Raw genomic sequence first — 10,820 nt, forward strand, 5'->3', positions numbered from 1 at the left:
ACATGGCTGTTTCGAGAATTGAGAACACACTCCCTAGTGAATTTACATTCATCTGTGAACAGAACTGGACGTGGAAACTGGGGCTCGTCGATTCAGCGGTGCAGAAACCACGTGCAGAAGTTAACAAGTGTTACAAAATCGGTGGTCTCAAAGCCTGTACCCTTTGGTGGTGGTAAGGATGTAGTTGTTGCTCAAGCAGAACCTTGATTTCTGCTAGAGACACCCGTTGCACGCGCAATTGTTCGCGTACTTGTTGACGGGCCTGTTCAACGTGGTGCAGTACAGCCTCTTCCAATTCGGGCGTGTGGCAAAAAGGGTATACGATGAAGTCGCATGTTGTGGATAACGATCTTTATACAGCCGACGAGCTGCTCTTCCATTCCCTTCCGCTCCAGGCAGGATGCAGCGGCAGGGTAGACGTCACGTGCCATCAGATGATCTTCTGACGTCATGCATTGCCTACCCGGTTGCATACCAACACAGGCACATCCGACAAATTGTCATGGTTGTAGCACGGAAACGGTACCTTTCCGGGCATGAGTTCCTATTCCAAATATTGTCTACTCAGTCCCCTCTACTAGTCCTAGGAGTTTGTAAGGGGAATTTCCGAGCACCCTGTATGTAGGAATTCTGTTTGGAACATTTCATTCATGATATTCCTAAGCATCCATCATGTTCTTTATCATATTAGTGATTTTTCGCAGGGTGCTTGCAGATTTTGAAATTGTATTCCTCAGTTAAGTCAAAATGATGGTAGCTTACAGAGCATTGACGTACGGGGTAAGAGACAAGGAGGGAGTTGACCTCACTGAAAAATGAATGTCCGAAATTATACTTTTGTATTTCACACACATTATTTCATTTCAGTCACAGTTAATATTATCAAGAACTGATCATTACAAGTAAGAATGGTAACAAAACGTGACAGGAACATAACTTTCAAACTGAAGCATTTTTATTTATTTATTTAAGTTTCAGAGCAATGGCGAGAAACAAGTTGAGGACAGAATCAATCCTGGAAAGATTAGTTTTAGAAGCCATGGTCTAGATAGGGGAGAGCAGTATTCAAGAATAGCGGAGATAAAATATTCGAAAAATGTAAATTATTTATTCATTTTTTATTTCAGTAAATCTACATAGAAGACCAAGGATAGGCATGAATGACTCTCTTACTAGTGCATGTAATGTGCTTATTAAAAATTTAGTTTTTCTTCGACATTTTCTTGAGGCGGAACTTTTTGCATGGTACTGTTTTCAAAATAATAAACAGAATGCACTTTGTTGTTTTCCTTGCACTCTCGCCTGAAAAAATCATGAGGATAGGTTTTGCATACTTTGGAAGAAGCAGATAAGAGGAAAATTAAGTGTGAACTAAAGCATGCCTAGTATTTGCATATAAACTGTATTACCTAAAAATAATTTAGAGGTAGAAATGTCAGAAACACACAATTTTGTACAAGTTTACGAATTATTGGAAGAGGGACACGCCTCACTTTACCCCGGACCTCCCGCTCACGACGCCGATGCTTATATAGGATCATGGATTAATGGTGCAGTCGTTAACTTCCCCATTGAATCCGCAAAACACTCGACTGTAACGTCAGTCAATACAAACGGGCTTATCTGCTTGGTTGACTGTGGGAAAGGATCTGGTTCCGCGGTTTATTTGATAATCTCGCTAAACGATTTTCCCTTGGTGCTTAATCCATCCGCAGAAATCGTTTCAGTTCAAGAAGGTGAACAAGGCCACATCATGTAATCGGAATCGCTGGCTTAATGCGCAGCGAAACCGAGTTCTCCTCTCTTTCTCTCCCTCTCTGTCTAAGTGGAAAATAAAACCGAGGCAACGTACTTTGATTGTGTGAAGAATTGCGTATAATCTTCTTCTGCAATTACGTTTGACGACGAAGTTTTATATCCCTCTGTTCTCATATAACCGACGATGCAAATTGCTTTGCCTTATTAATGAGATGGGCGAGCTACACATATTCGAAAATTAATAAGGCAGTTTTGTAGTTTTATAATGCACAACATTCCTTGGTACAGCATCTTTTCATCTTGTCTTGTCATGCGTTTATAACACGATCTCGCGAATTAAGAGGAGGGACTTGTAAGGATCCGTATGATTTACCTTCCCCCATCTTTCTTCTTTCCTTCCCTTTCTTCTCTCTCAATACTTCTCTCACGCCACCATAATCTTTCCCTCGTCCCTGTAACCATCTTCACCTCTCCGTCCCACCCTCCATTCTCTTTTCCTTAATTCTGTAGCTCGATCATTTGAATCTCATTTGAAAAAATCTCTTTTCCCAAACTTCTTAAAATAATTTCTCCCCTTCCCACGAAACTCAAAAGAATTTCTCTATTCCCCATCAAACTCAAAGGAGTTTCTCAATTACCCATCAAACTCAAAAGAATTTCTCCTTACCCCATCCCATCCTTCTCCATAGAATTTCTTCTTCTTTAAAGAATTTCTCCTTTCAACATTCTTCTCTAAAGAATTTCTCCTCTCAACAAACTTCTCTAAAGAATATCTCTCAACAAACTTCTCTAAAGAATTTATCCTTTCAACATCCTTCTCTAAAGAATTTATCATTTCAACATTCTTCTCTAAAGAATTTCTCCTTTCAACATTCTTCTCTGAAAAATTTCTCCTTTCAAAATCCTTCTCTGAAGAATTTCTCCTTTCAACATCCTTCTCTGAAGAATTTCTCCTTTCAACATCCTTCTCTGAAGAATTTCTTCTTTAAACATCCTTCTCTAAAGAATTTCTCCTTTCAACATCCTTCTCTGAAGAATTTCTCCTTTCAACATCCTTCTCTAAAGAATTTCTCCTTTCAACATCCTTCTCTAAAGAATTTCTCCTTTCAACATCCTTCTCTGAAGAATTTCTCCTTTCAACATCCTTCTCTGAAGAATTTCTCCTTTCAACATCCTTCTCTGAAGAATTTCTCCTTTAAACATCCTTCTAAAAAAATATCCTTTCCCATCCTCCTATAAAGAATTTCTCCTTTTCACAGTCTTCTCGAAAGAATTTCTTTTACCTCCTTTCTCAACACATTTTTCTCTTTTTAAGAAATTATATTTTCCCTCACTTCCCTTAACTGTCTTTTCTCCTTTCGCAACTCTTTCGCTTTACTCAAATCGTTTTATTAGTTTAACATCCTTACATTTCCAAAACATTTCACTCGATTTTGTGTTCTAATTGCTTTCATCGAATACCAACCGCAACCTTCCCGATTTATGTCATTGCTGTAGCTGAGAAATTATAAGAAATCTAAATTTACTCTTAAAATATACACAAGGTACACAAATATCAAACTTCACATTTGAAAAGGTATTACGCAAAAGCAACCACGTTTCCAACGAGCATGCTGTCTGCCTTTCAAGGTTAACAATACAAATTGCGAAATCTGATGATCCATAAGGTCAACGCTCCATATACAACACGCACCAGGGACTTGGCAATATTGTTCCTGTCGCTCCGGCGCCAAGCTGCGTAACTGCGGAGTATCGCGTGCTGCAACCTGCCCTCTAATATGTCATTACGGTCCATCTTCAATTGCGAAGGTGCCAATTTCATCACGCTGCTCTGGAGGTAACTAAAGGGCATTATCCTCTACTGTTCGGCGCTGCAGCAGCGTACGAGCTGTATTCCCACAGTGGGTGCTTGATTAACCCTTTGGTGTAACGCCCACTGCTCCATTGGTCAATGTTAACGTGCTAACGAATGTAATTATTACTTTTTGTGTTTTGTTGTTTCTAAAAATGCTGATGTACAGGGTCGATTGTACAGTACAAAATGGAACACCTAGACCATCAAATGGTGGCTTCCCTGCAATGTTTATGTATTCCTAACTATAGCGATAAGGGGATTTCAATACCAGCTTTCTAACAGCAAGTTTACTCGTCGGCATAAAGTTGGACAACACACACAACGCATTGCAGGAAGCCAGTGTTTCAGGATTTAGATGTTCCATTTTTATTGACGGCGCTGTACAGTGTGATGCATAAATATTACCAGGCAAACTGTCCACGATTGTTTCTGTCTTCTCTTATATGCTGCTTGTTTTTAAGGACCTTAACTGTACTAATCGTGCTATAGAGGATTTAAATTGCTTCCAATGTTCTTTGTTTCAATTCTTATCATCGTACTACATGAAACGAAGTGAATAAACACAATGATTACACCTCGTACTTAAGACTAGCGTCCAACAATAATATGAAAAGTAAGGAACTTGTTTATTGTTTTGCTATTAACCAACTGGTTTTGCAATTCATAACAATTCCTGCTCCACAGGAAGCACTTTTCAATTACTGTGAAATAGCGCTCTTGTGTTTGTATTGAGAACGAGCAGCGGTACTGTAGCGTTGTAAGAGTGGCGAAAAGGAGGGAATGAGCGGGGAAGGAGGTTTCACCGGTCGCGTTCATACAGTAGGAAACCTCTCATCATCTGATTCCTGAGAAACAGTACAGTATGACATAGTAATCATGGCAGAAGGAACAGGAGGTGATTCTGTGATAAGGGCGCCTTCCCCTGCAATACTTGTGACCTCTCAACGCATGGAGTTTCTCCACTCCTGATCTTAAATATATCCTGAACTCACTACCGTTTGAACACCACAGAAGATGTTAAGGAGGAACTTGTTATAATTGATAACATGAAACGAACAATATCATAATGGTACATATTTGATTAATTCCTCAATCAAGAAGCAACTTATTAACATGCCAGAGACGTCAGAATCCCTATATGCCAGTCGGAATCAGGCCCATAGTTTAAGGTGAGATCCCAAACATTGAAATCTACCCCACAGGGGTATAAATCGAAACGTCTTGATTATAACGTCAGCTGTCATTATACAAAAATAAATGTTTTGAGTAAACCAACACGCAGTGAAAATAAAAAAGAGACGAAGCAGAAGAAAGGAAGGAAGAGAGGTGGCAGAGAAAGTAAGGAAGACACGAAGCAGAAGAAAGAAAGGAAGAGAGGTGGCAGAGAAAGTAAGGAAGAGAGGTGGCAGAGAAAGTAAGGAAGAGAAAAAGAAGAGAAAGTAAGGAAGAGAGCAAGCAGAGAAAGTAAGGAAGAGATCAAACAGAGAAAGTAAGGAAGAGAGCAAGCAGAAAAAGTAAGGAAGAGAACAAGCAGAGAAAGTAAGGATGAGAGCAAGCAGAGAAAGTAAGGAAGAGAAAAAGCAGATAAAGTAAGGAAGAGAGCAAGCAGAGATAGGAAGAGAGCAAGTATTGAAAGGGAGGAAGCAGAGAAAGTAAGGAAGAGAGCAAGCAGAGAAAGTAAGGAAGAGAAGAAGCAGAGAAAGGAAGGAAGAGAGCAAGCAGACAAAGTAAAGTAGAGAAAAAGCAGAGAAAGGAAGGAAGAGAGCAAGCACAGATAGGAAGAGAGCAAGTATTGAAAGGGAGGAAGCAGAGAAAGTAAGGAAGAGAGCAAGCAGAGAAAGTAAGGAAGATAAAAAGCAGAGAAAGGAAGGAAGAGAGCAAGCAGACAAAGTAAAGAAGAGAAAAAGCAGAGAAAGGAAGGAAGAGAGCAAGCAGAGATAGGAAGAGAGCAAGGATTGAAAGGGAGGAAGCAGAGAATGTAAGGTAGAGATCAAGCAGAGAACGTAAGGAAGAGAAAAAGCAGAGAAAGGAAGGAAGAGAGCAAGCAGACAAAGTAAAGAAGAGAAAAAGCAGAGAAAGGAAGGAAGAGAGCAGCAGAGATAGGAAGAGAGCAAGCAAAGAAAGTAAGGCTGAGAAAAAGCAGATAAAGGTAAGAAAGAGAAAAACAGATAAAGGTAAGGAAGAGAAGAAGCAGAGAAAGTAAGGAAGAGAAGAAGCAGAGAAAGTAAGGGAGAGAAGAAGCAGAGAAAGTAAGGAAGAGAAGAAGTAGAGCAGGTAAGGAAGAGAGCACAGAAAGAAAGAGCAAAGAAAGAAGAGAGGCAGAGAAATAGAGAAAAGCAGAGGAAGGAAGAGAAGCATAGGAAGAAAGGTGGAACAAAAAGTGGAAGTAAAGAGAACGATAAGCGGAGTAAGAAAGAAAGAAACGGATGAAACGCACTGCTCACATGAAAACATTTCGTTTACCCGTCAGTCCACCGGGGAAATATTCTCTGGTGATGCTACTGGCTACAATGATTACCACATTTGGTTACTATAATTCAGATAAATTTGTTTATTCCAGGGTGTTTTGTATGACACGGAGAAGCAAGACTATAAAAGCAAACATCGAAAACTTGGAAATCATTTCTGTTACTTAGGTTAATTGTGACGATGAGGATTAATTGTGTTCTGATGGAATAGACAATGGAATTCTAACCTGGGCCGTTGGATCGTAGCTCGCTACTCAAACCACCACGCAACGGAGATAGGCAACATGGGGGTTTATAATCCCTCGCCCAACAGTTGGTTCGTCTCTCATCATCAATCCTTCTTCGATGCGTTTACGTCACATCGCGCACCACGGTAACGACGACAAACATGACACAGGAACTAGCTCGTAATATTGAAACCGTAGCACAAATATTTGGGGAGGATCTTTTGGAACAACTTTTACGCGTATTAATATTGGAGAGAAATCGACTTTGTCATATTTCTGGTCTTTGGTAAATTATCGTGCATTGGTTGAGAAACTACTTTTGAGCTGCGAATTGGTGTGTCCGTAAATGTATAGATGCCACTTGTGAATACAGAAAACCGGGCTCGATTGGAAACTTATGACGATTTCGAAATTTCCTTTCTCTTTCATCAACTCTAATCTCTACTTCTTTTAGGGGAGGAGTGTAAGGGTGTCCTTACCTTTCCTGAAGACATTCAAATGTCAAGCTCTCTTCCACGCAAAACATCCTGGGTTGCATTCTTGCACTCTATCGAAGCTCTGGCGGCGGGATAGTATAATCATCTGCGAAATTTGTGTTGTGTCGTTCATATATATTTGTGATTATCCCTTCATCCATTTCATAAAATCGTCCATTGTTTCGGTTTGTCAAAACTGGCAGAAATGTTACTTTAAATAAACTAAATCAAAATCTACTTGTTTGGCCGTTTGCGTGCATGTGATGACATTTTAAATATCCCTTGTATTTCTTTAGATTAATGAAGATGTAAGGATGAATCTTGATCAGAAGAAATCCATAACGGGAAAAACACGAAGAAAAATAATCCATGCGTCCGGGCGATATGAAAAATACTGGGTTCGAGTCTTACCCATGACATGTGTGTTTCATGTACAGTGGCATCCACTAGCAATAAAAAAAAGTAAAGTAAAGTGTTCCCTTGTGCATAGCACCACGCCATGAAGGCGTATAGGGGGTGTGGGGGTAACGCCCCACACTTTCTTGATCCGGTCGTGAGTGGGGGTGATGTGATCAGCATCACGCCCCTGACCGCCTTTACCCCCCAGGGTTTTCCCCAGGTACCCATGTTATTCGACGCTGGGTAGGCGCCGGGGCCGCTTCCACCGTTAGAAAAGTTCCCGGATTTGAACCGGCCGGGGATCGAACCCGGGACCTTTAGCATGGTAGTCAGACGCGTTACCGCGTTATCAGACGCGGCTAATCCACTAGCATTACTTGGTAAATTGTCCATGACTTTTTTCATTAATTTTTCTCTTACATTCTGTGTTTTTAAGCGATGGATTTTTATGTATGCTGGTGCAGAAGTTGAGTTTTCTTTGAATTCTTAATGCTCTTATTGGATCAAATAAAGTGCACAAACATGGTGATGAACAATTTGCATGGTAATGCTCATGGATCCCACTGTACAGGGTATCTACAAATGATTGAAGCTGTTTGACGATGTTACTGTACGTGTATTATTGAACATATGGTGAAGTAACTTTACAGTTTTGTAGAGAAACTAAACACGTTTTTTGACACATTACAAGTTTTCGATATGCCCCCCCCCCCTCCTTTTCGTGATTCTGCAAACATGAACTTTATAATCAAGTTCTTCCCAAACGCGATGAAGCGTGTGCTTATCAATTCGATCAAAAGCACTGATGATACGAGCCCGCGGTTCTGCTAGATTACTCGGTAATGTAGGCACAAACACTAAATCCTTCGCATAACCCCCCACACAAAAAGTCACACGGAGTTAAGTCATGGGAGCGTGAGGCAATGACAGCAGTTGTTGATCATCATTTCCACAACGACCGATCCATCGGTTTCACACTCCGGTGGTTAAGAATTCGTGAACATCGTGATGGAACTGGAAAGGAGCACCATCCAACTGGTGGATAAAGTTCTCACTGTCTGTCTCCAACTGTGGCATGAGCCAATTTTCTAACATGTCAACATACCAGTGTCATCCTGTAATGGTCGTTCGCTGAAGAAGGCGCCGTAAACTCTAAATTTTGAGATTGCACAAAAAGCATTGAGTTTCGGAAAGTCACGGATATGCTCAACAGCGTCACGTCTGAACAGAAAACTCCCATAACTTATAATGTGCGACACAACTTGTTCAGTTTCTTTACAAAACTGCAAAGTTACTTCGTGATACGTTCAATGATACCTGTACAGTAACATCATGAAACGGGTTCAATCATTTGTAGACACCCTGTATATACGGTAAAGTACGTTTCGGAGACCAGGATTCGATTCCCGGTTTGGATATTTCACGTGGGAACATTTCCATGTTTATCTCTGCATAAAACGGCTGTGTGGTTTACCTAGACTCATAAAGGGATTACCTAGTGACTAAAGATGGCTGGAGCGTGTTGTTGATCATATCACCTACACACCCCTTTCTTATACCTTCGCGACATGTTGCAAGGAGCAGGAGCTACCTCTTATGTTAAAGTCCGCTTTCATGCTCGGATAGGCCATTCAGGGCTGGTCCTACAGTTCAGAGAGAAATTTTAACCAGGATTTCTATTTATTACAAGGCGACGAGGTTAGGTACTAGATTACAGAGGAAGCCTTTTATAAGCACTGATGAAAGTTAACTTCTTATGTAAAAATAAAAGCGGAAAGGTTAGTGTTGGAATCTTAGTTAAGTCATGATGGATGATTTAATGCATGTCTTACCTTACTCCTACCAGAGATCAAAACAAATAAATAACCTAAACAAATAAATATTTCAACTATAACAATACATCAACAATACGTCATTACATGAATTGTTAAGTATTAGTATATAAGCCATGTGTGAGAAACTAAACGACGCATTGCTGGTGGGGAATTCATGTATCTTGTGGGAGGTGGAGGAAGAATTTCGATCATGGAAATGACAAAACGAACCGTAATATTAGCACTGTTGAGTAATTTGCCTTCTTGTATTAAAACTGAAGATTTGTTTTGTGTCTTATAAACTACACTTAATATATGGTTGCCAACCATTTCTCTAAATTCTAAAAAAACATTTTCGCAAAGTAGCCAAAAGTGGCACTAAAAGCGAAGTAAAATAAAGCAAGTCAATCAATCAGTCAATTTTACCACATTTATCTCATCTTTTTTTCAAGAGATGTAACAACGTTGCGTTTAAAAATCAGTAACTGTAACAACGTTCCGTTAAAAAATCAGTAATTGTAACAACGTTGCGTTTAAAATATCAGTAACTGTAACCAAGTTGAGTTTCAAAAATCAGCCCTAAGGGATGTAAGGGGTGCTCCTTCCACGTAGTGCACCCAATAGTCAACCTCACTTCCACGTAGTACACCCTGGACTGTAGACTAACGAGGCTCTGGCGACTGGTCCAATGGCCAGTATAATTTTGTGTGTGTTGTCCCGTGTTTTGTCTTTGTGTGTGTGCTGAGTGCCCGTTTAGAGCATCAGCTTTTAACAGAAGTCAGAAGATTTTAAGATTTTTAGGTATGCAACGTTAGAGTTGTCATTTGTAATGATAATGGGCTGACTCCTGTATAATGTGACGGGTTCAAAATAGCCTAAGTGCTGACGCACCCAAAATTTCAAATTCAAATTCAAAATTCAAATTCCACGGTAGCCTTAACTACTTTACTTTTTTAAAAAACTACAAATTAAATTTATTTTCAAAAACAGTTTCAACGGAGCTGTTGAAAGAAACATTATATATTTTAGACAAATTAATATAACAGTAAATCAGTCAGGAAAATTTCAGAAAAGTGGTTGTCAGCCAGGTTTTGTCAAAAGGGGGCGTGGTTATCTACGTAACTTCACTTTTTGTTCGCGCGTTAGGTAAATCTCGTTGAACTACCATTTGTTTGCGGAAGGCTAACATAGCATTGCGATTGAAACATTACAAGCTTACTGCACAAGCAAGACAGTGGCTAGAAAGTTGACCTGACCTACCTTTAGAGAAGCTTTCGAGGGATCAACCAGACTTCTTCAGCTACCGCCAAATCAAAGAGAGACACGTGGAGACTGCGTCGGATTGGTGCCAAGGAAGCAGCTCGTTCTGTATGTAACTGCGACGCCGATATCAGGACACGTAACTCGAGATAAAGTGACCGTCTGGCCGCGTCGAGAGTCGAAGCACAGACCGACCCACCTCGGAGACGCACTGAGCAAGAAGTGTCGAGCGTCCCGACGCGGGAACGGGCAACTTTTTCGCCGGAAGGAGATTCGATAGCGGCGAAGGCCTCCCCTCGACGAATGAAAACAGTCGGCGACGATCACGTGACCGAAGTTTCTCCCCGTGGCGATCGATGGTATCTTCGGCGTGGGTGGATATGTATTCGGAAGAGGGGTGATGTATTCGCTGATAAGAGATGGTGGATGATACCTCTCGGGGGAGGGAGCGAAGAGAGATATGGAAGATCCACGACTGCGCTTCTGCTGTGCCGCGAGAGGTCAGGCACGTATATGCATATCTCCATGTTGACAAGCGTAGGCGCAATCTTAGCTTCTGGTCC

The 10,820-nt window shown here is 40.7% G+C and overlaps 1 protein-coding gene across 1 annotated transcript in view; it reads right to left on the reverse strand.

Moving 5' to 3' along the window:
- The window catches only part of Sytbeta (Synaptotagmin beta), a 284,485-nt gene extending 274,028 nt beyond the window's left edge, over window positions 1-10,457 (reverse strand). Inside the window, exon 1 of the mRNA XM_083119244.1 lies at window positions 10,258-10,457. The gene's annotated coding sequence lies outside the window, so the exon portion shown is untranslated. The remainder of the gene's footprint in view (window positions 1-10,257) is intronic.
- Window positions 10,458-10,820: the final 363 nt, after the last annotated feature.

The sequence above is a fragment of the Lepisma saccharinum genome, chromosome 3 (genome assembly GCF_977018435.1).
Source record: "Lepisma saccharinum chromosome 3, izLepSacc3.1, whole genome shotgun sequence".
Taxonomy (NCBI): Eukaryota; Metazoa; Arthropoda; class Insecta; order Zygentoma; family Lepismatidae; genus Lepisma; species Lepisma saccharinum.